The sequence below is a fragment of the Amphiura filiformis genome, chromosome 16, assembly GCF_039555335.1.
Source record: "Amphiura filiformis chromosome 16, Afil_fr2py, whole genome shotgun sequence".
Lineage (NCBI taxonomy): Eukaryota > Metazoa > Echinodermata > Ophiuroidea > Amphilepidida > Amphiuridae > Amphiura > Amphiura filiformis.
The window spans coordinates 63838457-63856042 of record NC_092643.1 but is presented as its reverse complement, the minus strand read 5'-3'; the positions used below and the strand labels follow the sequence as shown (position 1 = coordinate 63856042).

The window sequence follows — 17586 nt, the reverse complement described above, 5'->3', positions numbered from 1 at the left end:
CAAGTCAGCAAAAAAGGAAAATTTTACGTAAGATTTCCAAGTTTGTGGCAAAAGTACAAACTTCCGAGAGTCACGGAAAAAGAGGTGTACGATGACTGGCTCTCCAACCAGATGCAATTTTGGCAAAACCAGCTGAACTTTGCGGTCTGGTGCGCCACGTCAGGATGCGGGTGTCCAAAGAACTTCTCAGTCACAAAGATCCGATGATTCGATCCGTGTTTAGATTTCACGATATTATCAGATCAGAAGAATCCTGTCGGAAATGACCTGTCCACTACCCTCGGTGGAATTTTTCAATCCTTTGAACAACGGGATCGTCTCCCACGCTTACGAAAGAATTTGCAACGAATTCGGAGTGTCCGCGAGAGCTAACTGGAGACAAAAGTTCGACCTTTCTAACGGAATGGGCAGTTACTTTTTGATAAAGTTTTTTACAAGTATAAGTTTATAACCTCCAAAATATGGACCGTTCTTACAAATGGTGGTGGATATAATCAATCGATGGATTGGAAAGTACACTTTGAATCTGACGGTGCCTTTACTGGAGTGGATAATCAAACGGATGATATTAAGTATATTGAACAGTTATTCAACATAATCCGGGTTTAACGGACAGATCCATTCGTAAGGGTGACGGTATGGCAGCCATCGGAAGTTTTGTTCTAGACTCATCGAAAGGATTCACGAGAGCCGGGTGTCGAGGATTAACGACAGCATCCGAACTTACACGGGCAATTCTCGGATCCCAAGCTCAAGCCAGATCCAGCATCCTGCGTTCCGGCAAGGCGCTCGACGCTCAGAAACAATTTCTAGCAAACGCCGAGGATGTGATCAACTCGGTCGTGGATTTTCCGGACTCGATCGACAGATACCAGAGAACTCTTCAGTACGCTCAAAGCAAACTGGATTTTGTCGTGGCTCACGGACTTTACTTGCTCCCGAGCAACATGGAAATCTCGTGGGATCCGTGAACGGATACAACAATTTCAACCAAATCGCCACGGATGACATGCAGATAGGGCTAAACTCAGACGTAAACACCGACTCTCGAATCAATGTTGAAGACAGTGCTCCTGAGGAAAGTCCGTTGTTTGAAACGGTTAAAAGTCCATCTTTGGCTGAAGGGGTTGAAAGTTCACTTATGGTAGAGGAGGTTGAAAGTCCGCCCTTAACTGAAGACCTTCTACTAACGCATGATGAAAAAAAGCTTTCTCTATTTTTGGCAGCCGCTGCAATTTTTTTATTCTTCTGGGTTTAAAAAAAGTTGGATACACGCAAAAAAGCCTTCTCACTAAATTCTAGTAAGAAGATTTTTTTTACTTCTTTTTGACAAATTCCATAACTGTAGTGTACAACAAAATTCCAACACCTAAAGCTAATGTCCATATGTGATCAGCTAGAAATCCAGCAACAGACCCCGCAGCTTTGAGACAGAAATTCACAACAGCCCCGATGATCCCTGGAAGTGCGATCAAAGCTTTGTCTCCAAGTTTCAAAAGGAGATTAGCTATTTTTTTTGAGCTGATCCTTAATCCAATCGGTCCACGTTTTTGGCTTTGGAGGCTCTGGTGGCTTTGGTCCTGGACCCGGGTCTGGTCCTGGAGGCTTTGGTTTTGGAGGTACAGGCTTAGGTGGGAGTGACGGCTGAAATTGCTGATTTGGTTGCTATGAGTATTCCCTCAACAACGGTAGCAATTGTCATACCAATTGCGGTTATGATTGATACAATAGTAACCCCTCTCGTCGAAATAACGTGCTAACTTGTTCACGCAAAGAGCCATCGCTATCGATAAAATTTTGATAGAATCTCGCAAACGTTGAAACGAATTTTTGACCTTGATGTCTTGGTCAGCAATAGCTTTGTCAAAATCCTCAATTTCTGTTTCCAGTTCTCTAGCTCTTTCAGCGCTTCTTCGCTTACTGGTAATAGAGGTTCTTCTTCCTCACCTTCGTATGTTGGATTAACGAAACTAACTGAACGATCACCTTTGGATTTCAAGTTTTTAGTTCGGTGACTTTTTCACCCCTTCTTTTGACAAGATGGTTGTAAACGCCGGACAGCTTTTTTTAGTTGTCCTTCTTCATTCAAAAAATTACTGATTTCCTCTTGGTTTGCAATGGGATCCCTAACTAACTGTTCACCCAATTCATCTGATTGTTGAACCGATTTTGCAAACGGATTTTTACGTGCTCCACCCTGGGTGGAAGGCCCAGTGGGGGTATTGATTGCTTGACTGATACTACTTTCAACCTGTTTGGCTAGTTGTTGTGTTTTTTTACCACTGCTAATGAAATCCTTTACACCTAGGGTTTCTCTTATAAATGGAGTAGCTCCATCACCATATTGTGATTTAATAGTGCCAAGAGATAAAAATTTTTGCGGCTTTCCTATATGAGTCAATCTGGTTTTTCTACCTTCATATTCAATAAAAATAGTATCTTTTTCAATAAACCATTTTGTACCCTTCCTAAATGTGTCTCCTTTTCTCTTAACATTACCTTTATCGAGTTCAAATCTTTGTTTTAATTTTTGTTTTACATACTCTTTCCAAGGTACGGAAAGTTTTACATTAAGATCTCTTTGTATTTTAGAATCTCTTTTGGAGGTTCTGGAATTCCAGAGCTAATACTTTCACCGCTGAAGAGCATTAAGTCGTTGAGTTAAACTTTTTGTGGTATTGATAGTATCGTCATTGAGGTCATTGCCTTCCCATTCAACGCTTCCTCTACGTCTCTGGGAGTACACATCAACCTCTGTTTCAATCTGTCCACCTCCAAAATCAGTCTCAGCCGGTGTACCACCACCTGCTCCCGTGGTATTTCCGACCGTAGCTTCATATTCTTTGAAGTCATCCATCTGAATGTCTTCTACAGGATTAAAATCTGCCATCTTTTGGTTTTTATTTTACGTATAAATAAAAGATGGCGACTGAATACGGATACAAATTGGACCCATACCGACAACTTCGCAAAGCGCGAGGAGTTAAAGGTGATAGACGTAGTATTCGAATACGACGTTCCGAGTACCATCGACCAAACCGAATTCTTACGGTGAGATTTCCTGGTCTTGGAAAAGATGACGAATATACCCTGGAACGAGTTTACTTTGGTTCAAGATTGCTCTAAATTCGCCTCTGGTGGAAATCAAGATCTTAACAGGACTATCGTAAATAATCTTGGAAGAGCGATAGTGTCAAAATTGAGGTTAAATTGAAGGACAGAGTATCTTTACTCTGAACGATGCTGATATATTCCTTTGCTACCAAGATCTCTGGAAGACGAGCGCGGGAAGAGAGACCGCCTCTGATCAGGGCATCCAGTCTGCGGCAGGTCGAAAAATAAGAATCGACGCTGGTGACAAAGGTGCAGATGCCAAGGATATCGCTGAAGGAAAGTCCTTCGGTGACAACATGTTTTGTATCCCTCTGGACTTTGAGATGCTGAATTCTCATAATCCATATTTTCAGTACGAGATGAAGGACAGGCTGAGTTACGAGCTGACGATCAACAATTACGGAAAAGTCGTGGTGTCCACGGATACAGCAGCCAGCTATTCCATCTCAGATATTACCCTTGAGTTTGATGTAGTCAATGATCCTGAGCTAGCGATGACTCTTAGGAACAGGGTGAATGGAAAAAGCGTCGTTATGTACGACAGAGTCATCAGACACAGCAAAGAGTCGCTAACAAGTCAGACACCGCCTGAATATCGCTCTAGCACCGCGAGCAAAGTCCATGAAAGGTATTCTGATTCTCTTCAGAGACCCAGCTGCGGATGGAGGAGGAGCCAATTACGCCGAGATACCGAAAAGTTCTACAACCCAAAGATCAAGAAAGTTTCAACAACGCCGACGGTGTTCCAAATCAGCTGTACTCCTCTGGGATGCTGTCTCACCATCACTTCAAAGAAATTCAAAAGCACTTCATGGATGGAAAATTCAGAACCGCTCCACACGTAATCAAGGAAGCGGGATTGGCTGATGTGAAGAGGCGAGATTATCTCACCACCAAGTATGGTCTTTGGTTGGACATGAGAACCACGGATGATGACACGTTGTATGGATCTGGTAGGAAAATTGAAGGAGCTAGTCAGAGTATTCAGATCGAGATCGAAAAAGAAGCCGAGACGGTAGGAGCGTTGAACGCTTCGTGTACTACATACAGGATGCACGGGTGAATATCGAAGCCGGAAAATTGCAGAGTGTGAACTACTAGACATTCTGCCTATGGTAGAATAAAAGATGTTTCAAAACACGCAAGCACTCGGCGATAATCTCAGGCGAAACCATGTCCGCAAAACCGAGCATGTTTTAAATCTATTAGAAAACGAATATCGCGGATTTTTCGCTACATAGTGATCATCTGTCCGAACTGGGTTAATAATTGACTTACCGCAGTAGGCAGTGGATCTTCGATAATCCCTACCAAGTATTTATGATCGATCCGGAAGAATGGTTTCCAACAAAGACGATCAATTTCAATTAGCGATCAAGGTATTTTGGGAAACTATCGGAAAAATGGATGACTCCCAGGTTCTGTTTCTGATCGACGATAGCATAGCCAAGAAGGAATCGACAAAAAAGAAGCGTTCTAACAAAACTCGCTTGTTCCGCAGACACGATAACTGCTCTCTTTGGATGCTCACTCAAGCTTACGTAGCAGTTCCCAAAACCATTAGAAGACAGGTCAAATGGCTGTCTACCTTCTATTGCAAAGATGAAGATGATTTCGTCACCATCATGAAGGAGAACAAAAGTAGTTCCCAAAGAAAAGAGGGAGGCATTGAATGAAAAACTAGAAAAAATCAATATTCGAAATTAAATCTATTTCTACATCCACCCAGAGGATTTGAGTACAGATAAAAAAAAAAAAAATGCTTGCTGACGTGATTTTGCAATCTTAGCCGTAAGATAAAGAAAATCATGACTGAAATTGAAGATATAGTTAACGAGGCGATGACCGTGGACGCTTTTGCCCACCATAGGCGGAATGTCTACCTTAGACGGTACGGCTACACGGGAGGAACCTGTGAGGAAGTTTGGCTAAACGGAACAGCTGCGGGAACGGTTGATAGGCGTAGCAGAGGCATGAAAAAGCAAATAGTATTTGGGAAAGAGCATAACCTCCGCTGAGATCGATAGACTTGATCAAAAGAGCCTGATGAGACTCCACGCCAGATACGAGGCTCACATGGGTGGGATAGTAACCAGGTCAATGAAAAAGCACTTCGTTACCGCTTACGTAAATTTGGTGGACTCTTCCTTCCAAAAAATTTAGCGATTACACGATCGCGATGCTCTGGAAGAGTCTCTGAACGAAGGACCCTTTATTGATTTAGCTTTAAACAAATGGACCTGTGGGCTGTATCATAGTTTTGGACATATGCTAGTCTGTTGGAGGCTATTCTGTTAACTAGCAACGGTGTTAAAAAGTTGACTTTCCACCAGAAGCGAAGTGCACAGTAGACGACTCCCCAAGTATTGATGTGATTGATTGAGATCCTGGAAACTAAAAAATCAAGAGGAAGTATTTATTCCTCTTGAATTTTTTTTTGATTGATTCCCATGGTACTTGAGCAAATTTGCTCAGGTGCTGCTCAGGTGCTGCTCAGATACTTGAGCAAATTTGCTCAGGTGCTGCTCAGATACTTGAGCAAATTTGCTCAGGTGCTGCTCAGGTGCTGCTCAGATACTTCTCAGATACTTGAGCAAATTTGCTCAGGTGCTGCTCAGGTGCTGCTCAGATTTTTTCTAATAATAAAAGATGAGTGATCAAGAAACCAAATCAGTAAATGTTCCGTCCAAGGTGGAAATGCAAACAGCGACAGCAACATCCGTGAAGTCGCAAAGGTGATAGCAAAAGTGAGTCAAGCAAAAGTCAAAGACCCAAAGAGGGTAGCCGCTGGAGAGCCACTAGCCGTAAAAAACAGAGAAAAATTAGCAACATTAAAAGCCTATGAAGCAGCGGAAACAACACGGAGAACCCGTCCACCATAGACGAAACGTCATGTACACCTTCAGAAAAATCAACCGTGTCAAACTGGTTGTCAAGTCCAGTTCTTGTTGGAGGAGCGGTCGTCGTCGTTGGAGGGATAGTGGCATATGGGTATTCTACCTTAAACGGTACGACTAAAAGCCCACCCACCGTGACCACAGCGGTCGATCATCAACCAAAAGTCGATCCTTTCGGTGATTTTTAGTTACAATAAAGAAGATGGCAGAAACCAATCCAAACGTAAAAATGATCGTAAACGGCGCGTATCACGCAACAACGATAAGTCTCGGTATATGGGCTAACTCGCTCGTTATGAAAAAGTTCCTAAAAATGAAGCCGGCTAATCTCTCACAGCTTGATGCGGAGGATATTGGAAAGTTGACTTTGAGCGTCTTTTCGGCTACGATGCTCAGAGATTGGCTCGTGAATCAAGGAATTCTTCCGGATCAAATTATGGCTTAGTCCAAGAAAAACATTCTGTCAAGGTAGAGTATAAAAACCCTCTAACACTATTTGTGCTAAGAGGGTTTTTTTTTAATTAATAATAAAAGGATGGCACTTTTGAAAATTGAAGATCTAGAGTTGAACAAAGATTACAAAGTTACCAAGATCGATGTTGAAACCGAATTCACTTCCTCGCCAATGGTGACCGATTAAAGGTAGATCCTCTTATTTGGGCCGATATTCCTGATGTAGAGGATGAAATTTGTTGTTATAATTGGTTGGCTCTATACATCGTAGCCGTGCATCGTCAGAAGTAAAAGAAGAGCCCGCTGTTTTATTTTTCCATACGGGAAAAAGAGACGCTTTTTGAAATATAAAACCGAACAATGTATGAATTGGTACGACTATTTTATGGCTTATTAGTGATTTTTTCAACCACTTCCTGAAATTATAACCGCGACTGCAAAACATTCATTTTTTAAATTTTAAAATAAAGAGAAAATGGCAATGTTCATCGGAGCCGTGTTTAACGCTTTGGCATTTTCAGGAAGCAATTATCTGTTCAACTCTCTCAGTTCGAAAGAACGCAAAAAACACGATCTCGCTCTCGAAAAACTTCAGCACGACCGAGATTCTTGGAATCTCGCAAGGCGTCTTTCAAGAATAGATTATATCAACGATCAATTAAAAAAACAGGGTCACGCTGAAAGAACCTTTTTCGGACGCCGATGACGCGATGAGACAGTATTATAATTTAACGGAATTTTGATGGATTCTTTTCCACCCGAACCACAACTTTATGATGGAGAGTATCTCGATGAAGATCAAACAAAAGCGATCCAGAACGGGAATTAGCTTTGCTCGGACTGGGATTGCTCGAACCGGTGTGGTTGCTATCAAATACTTTAGATAAAAGTATTTGGGTGGGAGCTGAGCCTCTAATCTCTGGAAAATCATCGAGAGTTACGGGATAATTTCTTCGTTTGAGTAGGTAGAAGAGAACGTAGTGAATATTGAAATTATTTCTCTTGGGTTTATTTTGTAAATAAATTTTCAGTATATTATCAAGATCGCATAACAAATTAATGCGATCGTGACAAAATCAACGGGAAAATTACCCGTAATTTCAGTAGTAAATCTTGTGAACGGCTTTTGGGTCTGATCTAAAGACTTTTAACAAGTCTTTTTACTCAGGACTCGAACATTTTTTATTTTTTTAAATTTTTAACAAACTCGTCGATCAAAATCTCAGAAGTACTGTAACATTTCCACTGTATTTTGAGTTACAATTTGGTAGGCTTTGCACTCATGCTGGTTCTTTAAACAACTGATTAAATTCAGTACCGTATAGACAAATCGGTTTTTTGTTCTGTTTTCAAGGCAAGTTTTCTTTTACACAATTTGCAAAAACAACGCTTGTATTTACTCGTACACTTCATTTTTTGTAACAAACTCGTCGATCAAAATCTCAGAAGTACTCGTAACATTTCCACGATAGATTTCGATGTATTCTTCAAACTGGTAGGTCTTGGTTTCGCAGTATTTTTTCGGTTGTTGAATTTGGTCGATGTTAACTCGGGGTGAGTTCTCGTTAAGAGACGCGTCATTTTCTAAACCACAATCATAACACACATCGTCTACTATATATTCTGAGTTGCAATTTTTACATTTTGGTAGGCTTTGCACTCGCTGGGTTCTTTAAACAACTGATTAAATTCAGTACCGTATAGACAAATCAGTTTTTGTTCTGTTTTCGGGCGAGTTTTCTTTTTACACAATTTGCAAAAACAACGCTTATATTTACTCGTACACTTCATTTTTAGTATCAATAAAAAAATCCCTTTAGACTGAATGTCTAAAGGGATTTTTTGTTGGTTACGATGTAGACTGTACGACTAGTCTGAGTCTTCGTCATGAATGACAGAATCTACCACATGTTCAAAACTGTGGTACATGTTCTCCGACGATTTACTCATTTTTAGACCCGTAGGTTTAACATGAAAGAGTGGAGAATTTATCTAGGACCAAGTTTTCTAGTGTTTTGGTTAGAAGTGAAGGACTCCAAACCCGGTTGTTATCACTAAGGGTGATGACACGGATTTTCCGATTCTAGTCTCTATAAACTCAAACTTGGTAACTTCATAAATTCCACCTTCTTCTAGTTCAACCCATTTCAAAATATCTGGCAATTTTTGCTCTTCATACAATTTTTCAAATTCTTGCTTCGTTATGCTTGATTGTTTGACCATTTTGTTCGCTTTTTTATTAATTAGGATTTTCTTAAACTGTTTTTTTTATTAGCCAGGATTTTTCTTAAATCAAATTTTTATCCGATTTATTTTTACGGGTCTGAGCCGTCTTGGTGACGGAGCACGCGGTTCAATGCCTTCAAGGTGGATCCTTCGTTCCACTCGTTGGGTTTGTCTTTCTTTTTCTCGACTCAGCGTTTCTGCATGCTTCGCCGCCTGGTCCGACCCGGTCAACGGTGAAATGGCCTGAAGTTCGTAATCCTTATGTACGTTCCTTGCAGACCTTTGATTTTGAACCTATCAACACCCACTCTCTCTTGAATTTCGTGCACGGTCGAAGACCATTTTGGCGCACTGCCTTTCGTGAAACCTACTCTGTTAACGATGTGTCTAACGTCCGGTGCCGGGAGTTAGATTAAGTTTATCCACGCGATTGGCAACTCTCATCGCTCTTGCCTTGTCTTCTAGACGAACTTGCTCAATGTGATCGGGGTTGTGTTGGCTGGGGCTATTCCTATGGCGCTGTTCACACGCTTGTTGTAAGATTCGATGATTTGGGGTAAAGAGTCCACCCAATTGTTTTCTCCGGTGTGGAGAAACCAGCGTTCAAATATTGTGCGGCGTGAGATGGAAACGATCGATTCGGCCAAGAGGGCGTGATTTTTAGCGCCAGAGAATTGATGTTGAATGTTGGAGGCCTTCATCAGATCCTGAAATTTTTTCGAGGTAAATTCCGTTCCCGGATCGGTCCATAGGGTTTTGATCGACTCTCTGGACTTGGCGTTATTAATGATACGCCGCATGGCATCGGGTGTGTCGGATTTTTCTTGAGAGGCTCGGCGTACACGAACCTAGAGTTTGCGCTAATCACGGTCAGGATACTCTTGTGGCCGCGGTTCACTCTGGATATGTCCTCGAAGAATACTAGGTCGCCTTGGTAGGTGCCTGGAGGTCCGCCGGTGGGAGCGTATTCTTTTGGTTTAATCGCACGCTTGGTCATCTGCTGCGAGGCTGTGGTTTTCTTTTTTTTTTTTATTAGTATCGACTCCATTTTCTTTATCTTTAGCGATTACCCGATGCGTTTTGACTACTGCGACACGAGATCTGGCAGTTGTCTTTGAAATGAGCTCGAATTGTCAATTCTGTCGATGCTCCAGTCGAGGTCTAGCGGCTCGAGACACACGGCGCAGCTGTAGCCCTGCGCCTTAACTTTTCCCCGAGCCCAGCATTCGGTAACGTAATCTTTCGCATTAAACGCTCTGCCCTTCCTTTTGTCCACTATCTTATGATTGGATATCCTCTGCTGAATTGTCTTCGATGCCATATAGCACGGGTTCTGAAACACGACCAAGACAATATTCAAAGTTTTGCATCTAGTAATGGCTGTTCGCATCCATCTCGCAGTAGCAAAATGGCTGTCAGAATCGTGAATGTAAAGTTTGTCACCAACAGTCTGACCTTGAACGGAGTGACCAGTTCGGCACCAGGGTCTCTTGAAGAGTTTGGACGCTTGATCTTTTTCACAGTTCTAAGGACTCCGTCACGTCCCTTCACGGTCATCTGACTTTGAGTAATTGCCGTGACTTTGTATTCCGAATTGGAGTTGATCTTATGCGTGCCAATCTTCTTCCAGGTTTTTCCAACGGCTAGATCTCCAACTCGCCATTCGAGGGTGTCGTTCAATTTGAACTGAGCCCAACGGTTCACTCGGTCGACCGATTCGTTGGTAAAGGCAACGTGAGGGTACTTCAGCAGCGCGAGCGATGGCAACGTGGTCCATGGGACAACTGGGAGGTATTTCTTAGCAATAGCAAACGAATCATCTCGCTCCCGAAGCAGTTCGTCAGTAAAGCCTCGTCATTCTTTTACGATCTTTCGGGCGTGCCGTTTTGGAATTTGAAGATCGAGTCTTCGAGGAAACATCTGCCGCATTATTTGATCATAGTAAGCATCAAAGTCAACACTGAGTATTTGACCCACTGGTTCGTTCTGAGCTGGGTCACCGTTAGCGATGAAGATTTTGTCCGGATTGGAAATCATAAAATTGCGGCCACTCAAGCTGAAAGACAGGGTAAAAGTAGATCTCTTCAAACAGGAAAATGTTGTATTTTGACACATCAAACTTGGTGTAGTTTTTTCCTCAGAATCCCTCGGTCTACGACCCAATAGTTTGTGCATGGTTATGGCGGTGTAACCTTGTTGCAAAACGGAGTCACACAAAACATGCGTGGGACATACAACCAGCATGTCGTCTCTTTCCGTGCCCCCAATGCAGGGCTAGTCTGCTTTTGCCACATCCCGGGTAGTTGCCAGTAACCAGCAGGGGTTCCGGAGTTCCTTCGCAAGGGCATTCAATTTCGCACTCCTCCCTCGTCAAACACAGTCTCGGTCCGATGTTCGATTATTCTTTTGGCTTCGTCGTCGTCGTATTCATCCTTCATAAGAATCCAAGTCTGAGGGTTGGGTTGTTCGAGGTAGAGCGCGGGTTCTTTGACGATCTTGAGTTCTCCTTCCGGTAGAAGCGGGTCTTCGACAAATCTCAGGTTACCAATCCGGCTGCCAAAAGTAAACGACGGGTTAATCTTTGCCTCGCGTCTTCTTTACGCCAGAGTCGTAAACACGCAGTCCGTTCTCACACCAACGACGGAGTCTCCCAACGCAGACACGATCTTGTGAAGGAGAACCCTCATGCCGTTTAGAATGAGAGCGGCAACCGGTCGATATCCTTCCGAAAGTTCGCGAATGGATTGGTCGATAACGAGATGAAGATCCGGAGCAATCTCGATATTTAAACGATCTTCTCCGTGCGCTTTCGCTTCTTCTTCATCTTGGAACAACTGGCCAAGTGCCGGCTTGTTGTTGCTCTTAGCCGTCAGGCCGTACACGAGATTGGCTACGTACTTTTTATCTTCGTCTTGAAGATCACTCTGGTACATTTCGTCAATTACGCTTAGCGGATCAACCTCAATAACCCCGCGAGAGGTACTAGGCGTCCTAGGACCGTGATACTGAATACCGCAAGAATCGGCGTATCGCAGGACTGATCCAGGCACAAGGTCTTCATTCTGCGGGAAGAGGATCAAGTCAGGCTCGTCAACACGCACCAGGTAAAACACCTCATCGCGAATGTCCTCGGATGGCTGAAGGTCGAGGCGATCAAACGCGAGAACACCGAATTGTCTTAATGTTTCAATGAAGTGGGTGTAGGCTCGGACTACGTCTACCCCAAATACACACAACTCCTTCGGCCGACGCTGATTAATCCGCATCTCGGGCCTCTTCTGAACCGGTTAAACAACGCTAAGGTTTGTTCATTGTAACGCGAGAGTCCAAATTTGGGAGCCACCTCATTCGACAGCTTCTTGATCCAATTCATAACAGCGATGTGACGATCCTCGAACCAGGATTTTCTATCGCTCGCTGATCGCCAACTATGTCACCGGAAAGCGCCCGCTTTACTCGAACGGTAACCTTGGAATCTTTGGGATGGTTGATGGAAAATCCATCCACGACGCCGCGTTCTGCAAGTCAAACTACCTGGCTCGATATTGTGGTCTTGATGAAATTTTCTGATGAAGTTTTCGGGCTCTTCCCCGGTGACGGCAACAATTCGACAGGTGCCTTCAAGCTCGATGGTCAAAATCTCATCCACGGAATCGACGAAGTAAAGTTTTTCGTTATTCTCGTTGGGTCGGGGCCATTTATCAGAAAGTTTCATCGAATTTTGCGGACGAGGAGTTGGGGTTCGGGTTGCTTTCTCGAGTATTTTTGGCCAAACGCCTGAACGTTTTTATGCACGAGCCAGACGTGCTTATTATGAAGGAGAATATTAAATCTAGCGCCTTTAATATTCAGATTTACCCGAGGCGGATCGTACCTGCATCGAACTTTACCTCTAATGTCAATCACTAGACCCTGAATACGAAATTTTTCCAACCAAACTTTGGCATGCGTCCCACGACAGTTTCCAGCTCGAACCTTCGTCGGGTACAGGATCGTCGGGTCTGGCTAGTTTCAAAGACCTTCGTAAGTAAGCAGCGGATTGGGCTTTATTCTACGCTGCTCAAAATATCTTTAAACTTTCAAGAAACACAGTTGCCATACATCTGCCTGATTGAAATTCAGGACTGTCCCATTCTGTGGAGTCCGTCCAATGAGAAAAAAAACTTGAGGAGCGGATTTGTCCGCAACTTCTACTGACATTATGATCGGTTGACGGGGTTGCTACCGGGCTCGATTGAAACAATTTTTACGTAGGGGGTCAGCGATTCCCTATTTTCCAACCATTCCATCATGTTTAGTTTTTGAAAAGATCCTGAACAATATCGGCGGTGCTGTCCTTCGAACTCGTAAGTTGTTTTTGTATTTTCCCGCTCGAACGGCTGAGTTTAACGCAGATCGCTTCAGCTCCACAAAGGCCCTGGAGTTTTGGTGGAGCGTGACCTTTAGTTCTATCGTAAAATTGAGAAGAATTTAGTGAACGAATGAGATCGTTTCTATTCAGAGACCGGTAGCCGCTGACACCCTTTTCTCCCGCCAATGTTTTTAGCTTAGTTTTCGTCATGTTCTCGAAAGCATGAGGGTTAGCCAGCAATTCTACGAGCTGGGATTTGTTCAATTTGGTATATCCTTTGTATCCCCTTTCTTTTCGCTTGACGTTTCAAATCTTTGAGCAAAGAGGGAGGTGGTTCCGCAAGGAGATCGTGAATTTGATCCGTGTTCATTTTTGAGTATCCTCGGTAGCCATGTTCTTTGGCGATTCGCTTCAATTCTGGAAGCGTTGAAAATGGTAAAATCGGTAGATCCATCTTGTTTTTTTATTAATCGGGATTTTCTTAAACCAAAAATTATTTTTTATTAATCGGGAAAAAATTAAAATAATTTTTCCAAAAATTATTTTAATTTTTTTTGAGGATTTTTGAATTTTGAGATGCAGGGGAAAAAATTCCCCTGCATTTTTTTTGGTTGTAAGGAATTTTTTACTGTGTAATCCTGTGTAAATTATTGTTCTGTATAATCCTGTGTAATTTTTTTTGTTAAATTTTCCCCTGGATTTTTGCCCTGTAAAAATAAATCTAAGGTTAGGGGAGTTCTCTGATTTTACTGTGATTTGAAGAGTGGAGGTTTACACAGCATTTCTGTGATTTTCTGTGTATTTGATGGTTGGGGTCGATTTACACGGCAGTTACACAGGTTTCTGTGATTTTACTGTGTATTTGAAGAGTAGGGGTTTACACGGCAGTTACACAGGTTTCTGTGATTTTACTGTGTATTTGAAGAGTAGGGTTTACACGGCAGTTACACAGGTTTCTGTGATTTTACTGTGTATTTGGTGGTTGAGTCGATTTACACAGAAATAGACAGGTTTCTGTGATTTTAATCCTGTGTAAATTATTGTTCTGTGTAATTCTGTGTTGTTGTTTTTTCTGTGTAATTCTGTGTAAATTGTTTTTTCTGTGTAATCCTGTGTTGTTGTTTTTTCTGTGTAATCCTGTGTTGTTATTTTTTCTGTGTAATCCTGTGTAAATTATTGTTCTGTGTAATCCTGTGTAAATTATTGTTCTGTGTAATCCTGTGTAAATTATTGTTCTGTGTAATCCTGTGTAAATTATTGTTCTGTGTAATCCTGTGTTGTTATTTTTTTCTGTGTAATCCTGTGTTGTTATTTTTTTCTGTGTAATCCTGTGTAAATTATTGTTCTGTGTAATCCTGTGTAAATTATTGTTCTGTGTAATCCTGTGTAAATTATTGTTCTGTGTAATCCTGTGTAAATTATTGTTCTGTGTAATCCTGTGTTGTTATTTTTTTCTGTGTAATCCTGTGTAAATTATTGTTCTGTGTAATCCTGTGTAATTTTTTTTTCTGTGTAATCTTTGTGTAATTTTTTGTTGTTAAATTTTCCCCTGTATTTTGCCCTGAAAAAATGAATTACAGGGTAGTGGAGGAGGTGCATCATTCCGCAAGGCTTGGAATTGCCCACCAACTATAATTTTCGAGTGAATACTTATAACGAGTCTAATTAATCAACCAGCTTCAAGCCACTAGCCACGAACTCAAAACCCAATACCAATCAGAAGACTGCAGAGGGATCAAGACAAAGAAGATTTTTTTTTAAAACTTATAATAAAATTATGTAGTAGATGGACGGTACCGGTGCGTATTCAATCCCATTTTGTTTTTGCACGTTGTGTGCTGGGACGTACACACTCTAGGAGGAGGGCTGTGAAGCAGGATTGAATAAAATAGTATTTCTGGAAATCACTAAAGTTGCTTGTTTACAAAATATAAAATTCGTGTTTTTTGATATTAGCGCTAATTGTGATTTATATATATTTCTGAGCGCATGTGCCGACCAATTAAAAGATGACCAAACATCTTTGTGCGTTCAGCTCAGAACCGGTCCTAGCGAGTTGGTTTGTGGTGTGGTTAGCGCAAGGCGACGCTTGGGCCATTCTGAATCAGGTGAGAGGTTTGATTTTATATCTTTGTGTTAACAGCAAGTATATTTAGTGATTTTCACTTTTTATTATGAATTATGTCATAAAAATGTTTATATAGATCAGAAAGTAAAATATTAGGGAATCATTTTGGAACATTTTAGAAATGTCAGTATTGAAATTTAGACTTTAAAATCGTATTTTTGAAAGACATGTATGAGTGAACCTTTTGATTGCATATTGTGCATACAATGTAAGGCTTTCGTGTAATTTAATTTCCAAAATTTGACATCAAAATTCTTTATATTTTACCGATCATTTTGATAATATTGCCGAAGGTGTAGGAGGTAAGATTGGCAGAAGGAGTTGGTGAAAATATTTTTGATTATTTTTATTTTATTTGGTTCAAATTTGTAAAGAATGAAAAGTCACCATTTTCGGATTTGCATAGAAATATTGTGCATGCGCATAATTATGAAGTCGCATGGGATAATTATTGTTGAAGTGAGGGAGCAAAACTGATTTTGAACATGATTGAGATGGACAGGATGTATTGCTGATCGTGTTAATTAATTATTTTATAGCAATTTTGGGAGTGACTTCAACCTTAAACATGTGAAATAAAAAACATAATGATATTTTTATGCATAAGCCGATATTTTTTATATTATATAAAGAATGTCAAATTATTCATCCTGGGGAGGGAGAATAATGTTGTGTGTCATGAACTACAATGTATGTAAATTATTTGTGTTATGAATATTTATGTGCAAACAAACATTCCGTACACAAACACACTATATCGAACTCTAAATGCAACTACAACTCTAAAATGCAACTCTAACTCTAACTCCAACTCGAACTCATAAATGCATTTACTCCACATATATCCGTACCCTGGGGACAGGCCTAGATGTGTGTCACACCTATGGTATATTGGCACCCGTGGATGGGTGGTGCTTGCAGGCTTCATAGGAGAGCAATGGTGGCAGAAGGAGGGAGATGAAGCATTAGGTGTGATCGCATAAAGAGAGGCCAGGGGTTAGTGATATTCTGTGAAGTATTGGTCATGCATGTACACACCCATACACAAACTGGCTACAGACGCCCCTACCCAGTAGTGTAGTATATCCAACCCCAGGGGGTCGTGTGTTGTCGTTTACCCGAGTGTAGATTTTGTAGGGGTGCATGAGGGTGCACGTGAAGTTCATCATGGCAGGTGGAGCATGTCACACCTTGTGTTACTTGGTGTGAGGGTAGGGGTGTGTAGGCGTACATGTACAAGAGTAAAAACACACGTGGCATGTGTACCCATGGGAGATATGACTGCAGGCGTAGGAGGATGGTGACCTAGGGGTGTACTGTAAGCTCTGTAGCCAGTTTTACACAAACACATATACACACATACTTTAAATTCTAATTAGAGCATTTTATTTAAAAGGCGCCCCATGAATGTGTGCCAAAATCACTTCCCCCCCATCTCGGCTGGCCAAAAATTACTTGCCCCCCCCCTTTCGCCTTGCCTATAATTATTCCACAGCCCCTTTACCCAGTCACATGCTTGGTCAATAGAAATATACAGGAGGCTTTCTTAGAATCTTTATTCTTTATAGTGAACACAGGAGATTAAATTATATTAAAACAGGCGGACACGTACCGTAGCTAGAACCCTGTTTGTTAGACGTATGTTCATTGTCTTGCTTGACTAATATAGCAAATAAAATGATGAAAGCATGGGTAGCGCTAGGCTGTATTTGGGGATCCTGGACTCACCCCGGGGGACTCACCAAAATACAGTTCGGACCCCCTATTTTTAAATTTTCTGCAAGTTCAAGGGTTCCTGCAGACCCCCAATTGTTCAATCTAGCGCTACAACAGACATACTATTTATGCTGCATTTGTGCAACTCTGACTCACCAAGCTCTACTGAGGACCCCCTACTTCTTTATTTTCGGGGCAGACTTTAAAGTGTTTTGTTCTAGCACTACACTGGAAGAAAGAAACAATATACATACAGTAACATAGTCATAACAGGGAAGTGGATTTTAGAAAATAGGCCAATAAAAGTAAAGTCAGTTCCTACCACTACCAGTTTTCATTATTTTGCACAAATTCTTATGGGCAAGTCCAAGCAAAGTGATTTATCACTGTCAGTGATCCCATGATTGTGTAAATATTTTCAACATTTCTAGGAATAGCTTCAAATGGAAGGATAAGTATGAGATTTTATCATATGAAATATTGATCAAAAGAAAGAAAACAGCACAGACTGACAGCACTTGCCAACCTGCGATGCTGAATGTTGAATACTTTCCTTTATACACACGAGGTGTTAGGTCACTTTTGGTGCTATCATTTACAAATCTACAATTCTACATGTACAATGTACATGCATCTGATACATGTAGTTCATGTTTTTCTTTAATATAAAATGAAGGTAAAGAAATTGGGTCATCTATATT

The 17586-nt window shown here is 41.5% G+C and overlaps 1 protein-coding gene across 1 annotated transcript in view; it reads left to right on the top strand.

Annotated features, from left to right (window-relative positions):
• The window catches only part of LOC140136335 (uncharacterized protein KIAA0513-like), a 132784-nt gene that overhangs the window by 18438 nt on the left and 96760 nt on the right, over positions 1-17586 (top strand). The gene's annotated exons all lie outside the window — the stretch shown is intronic.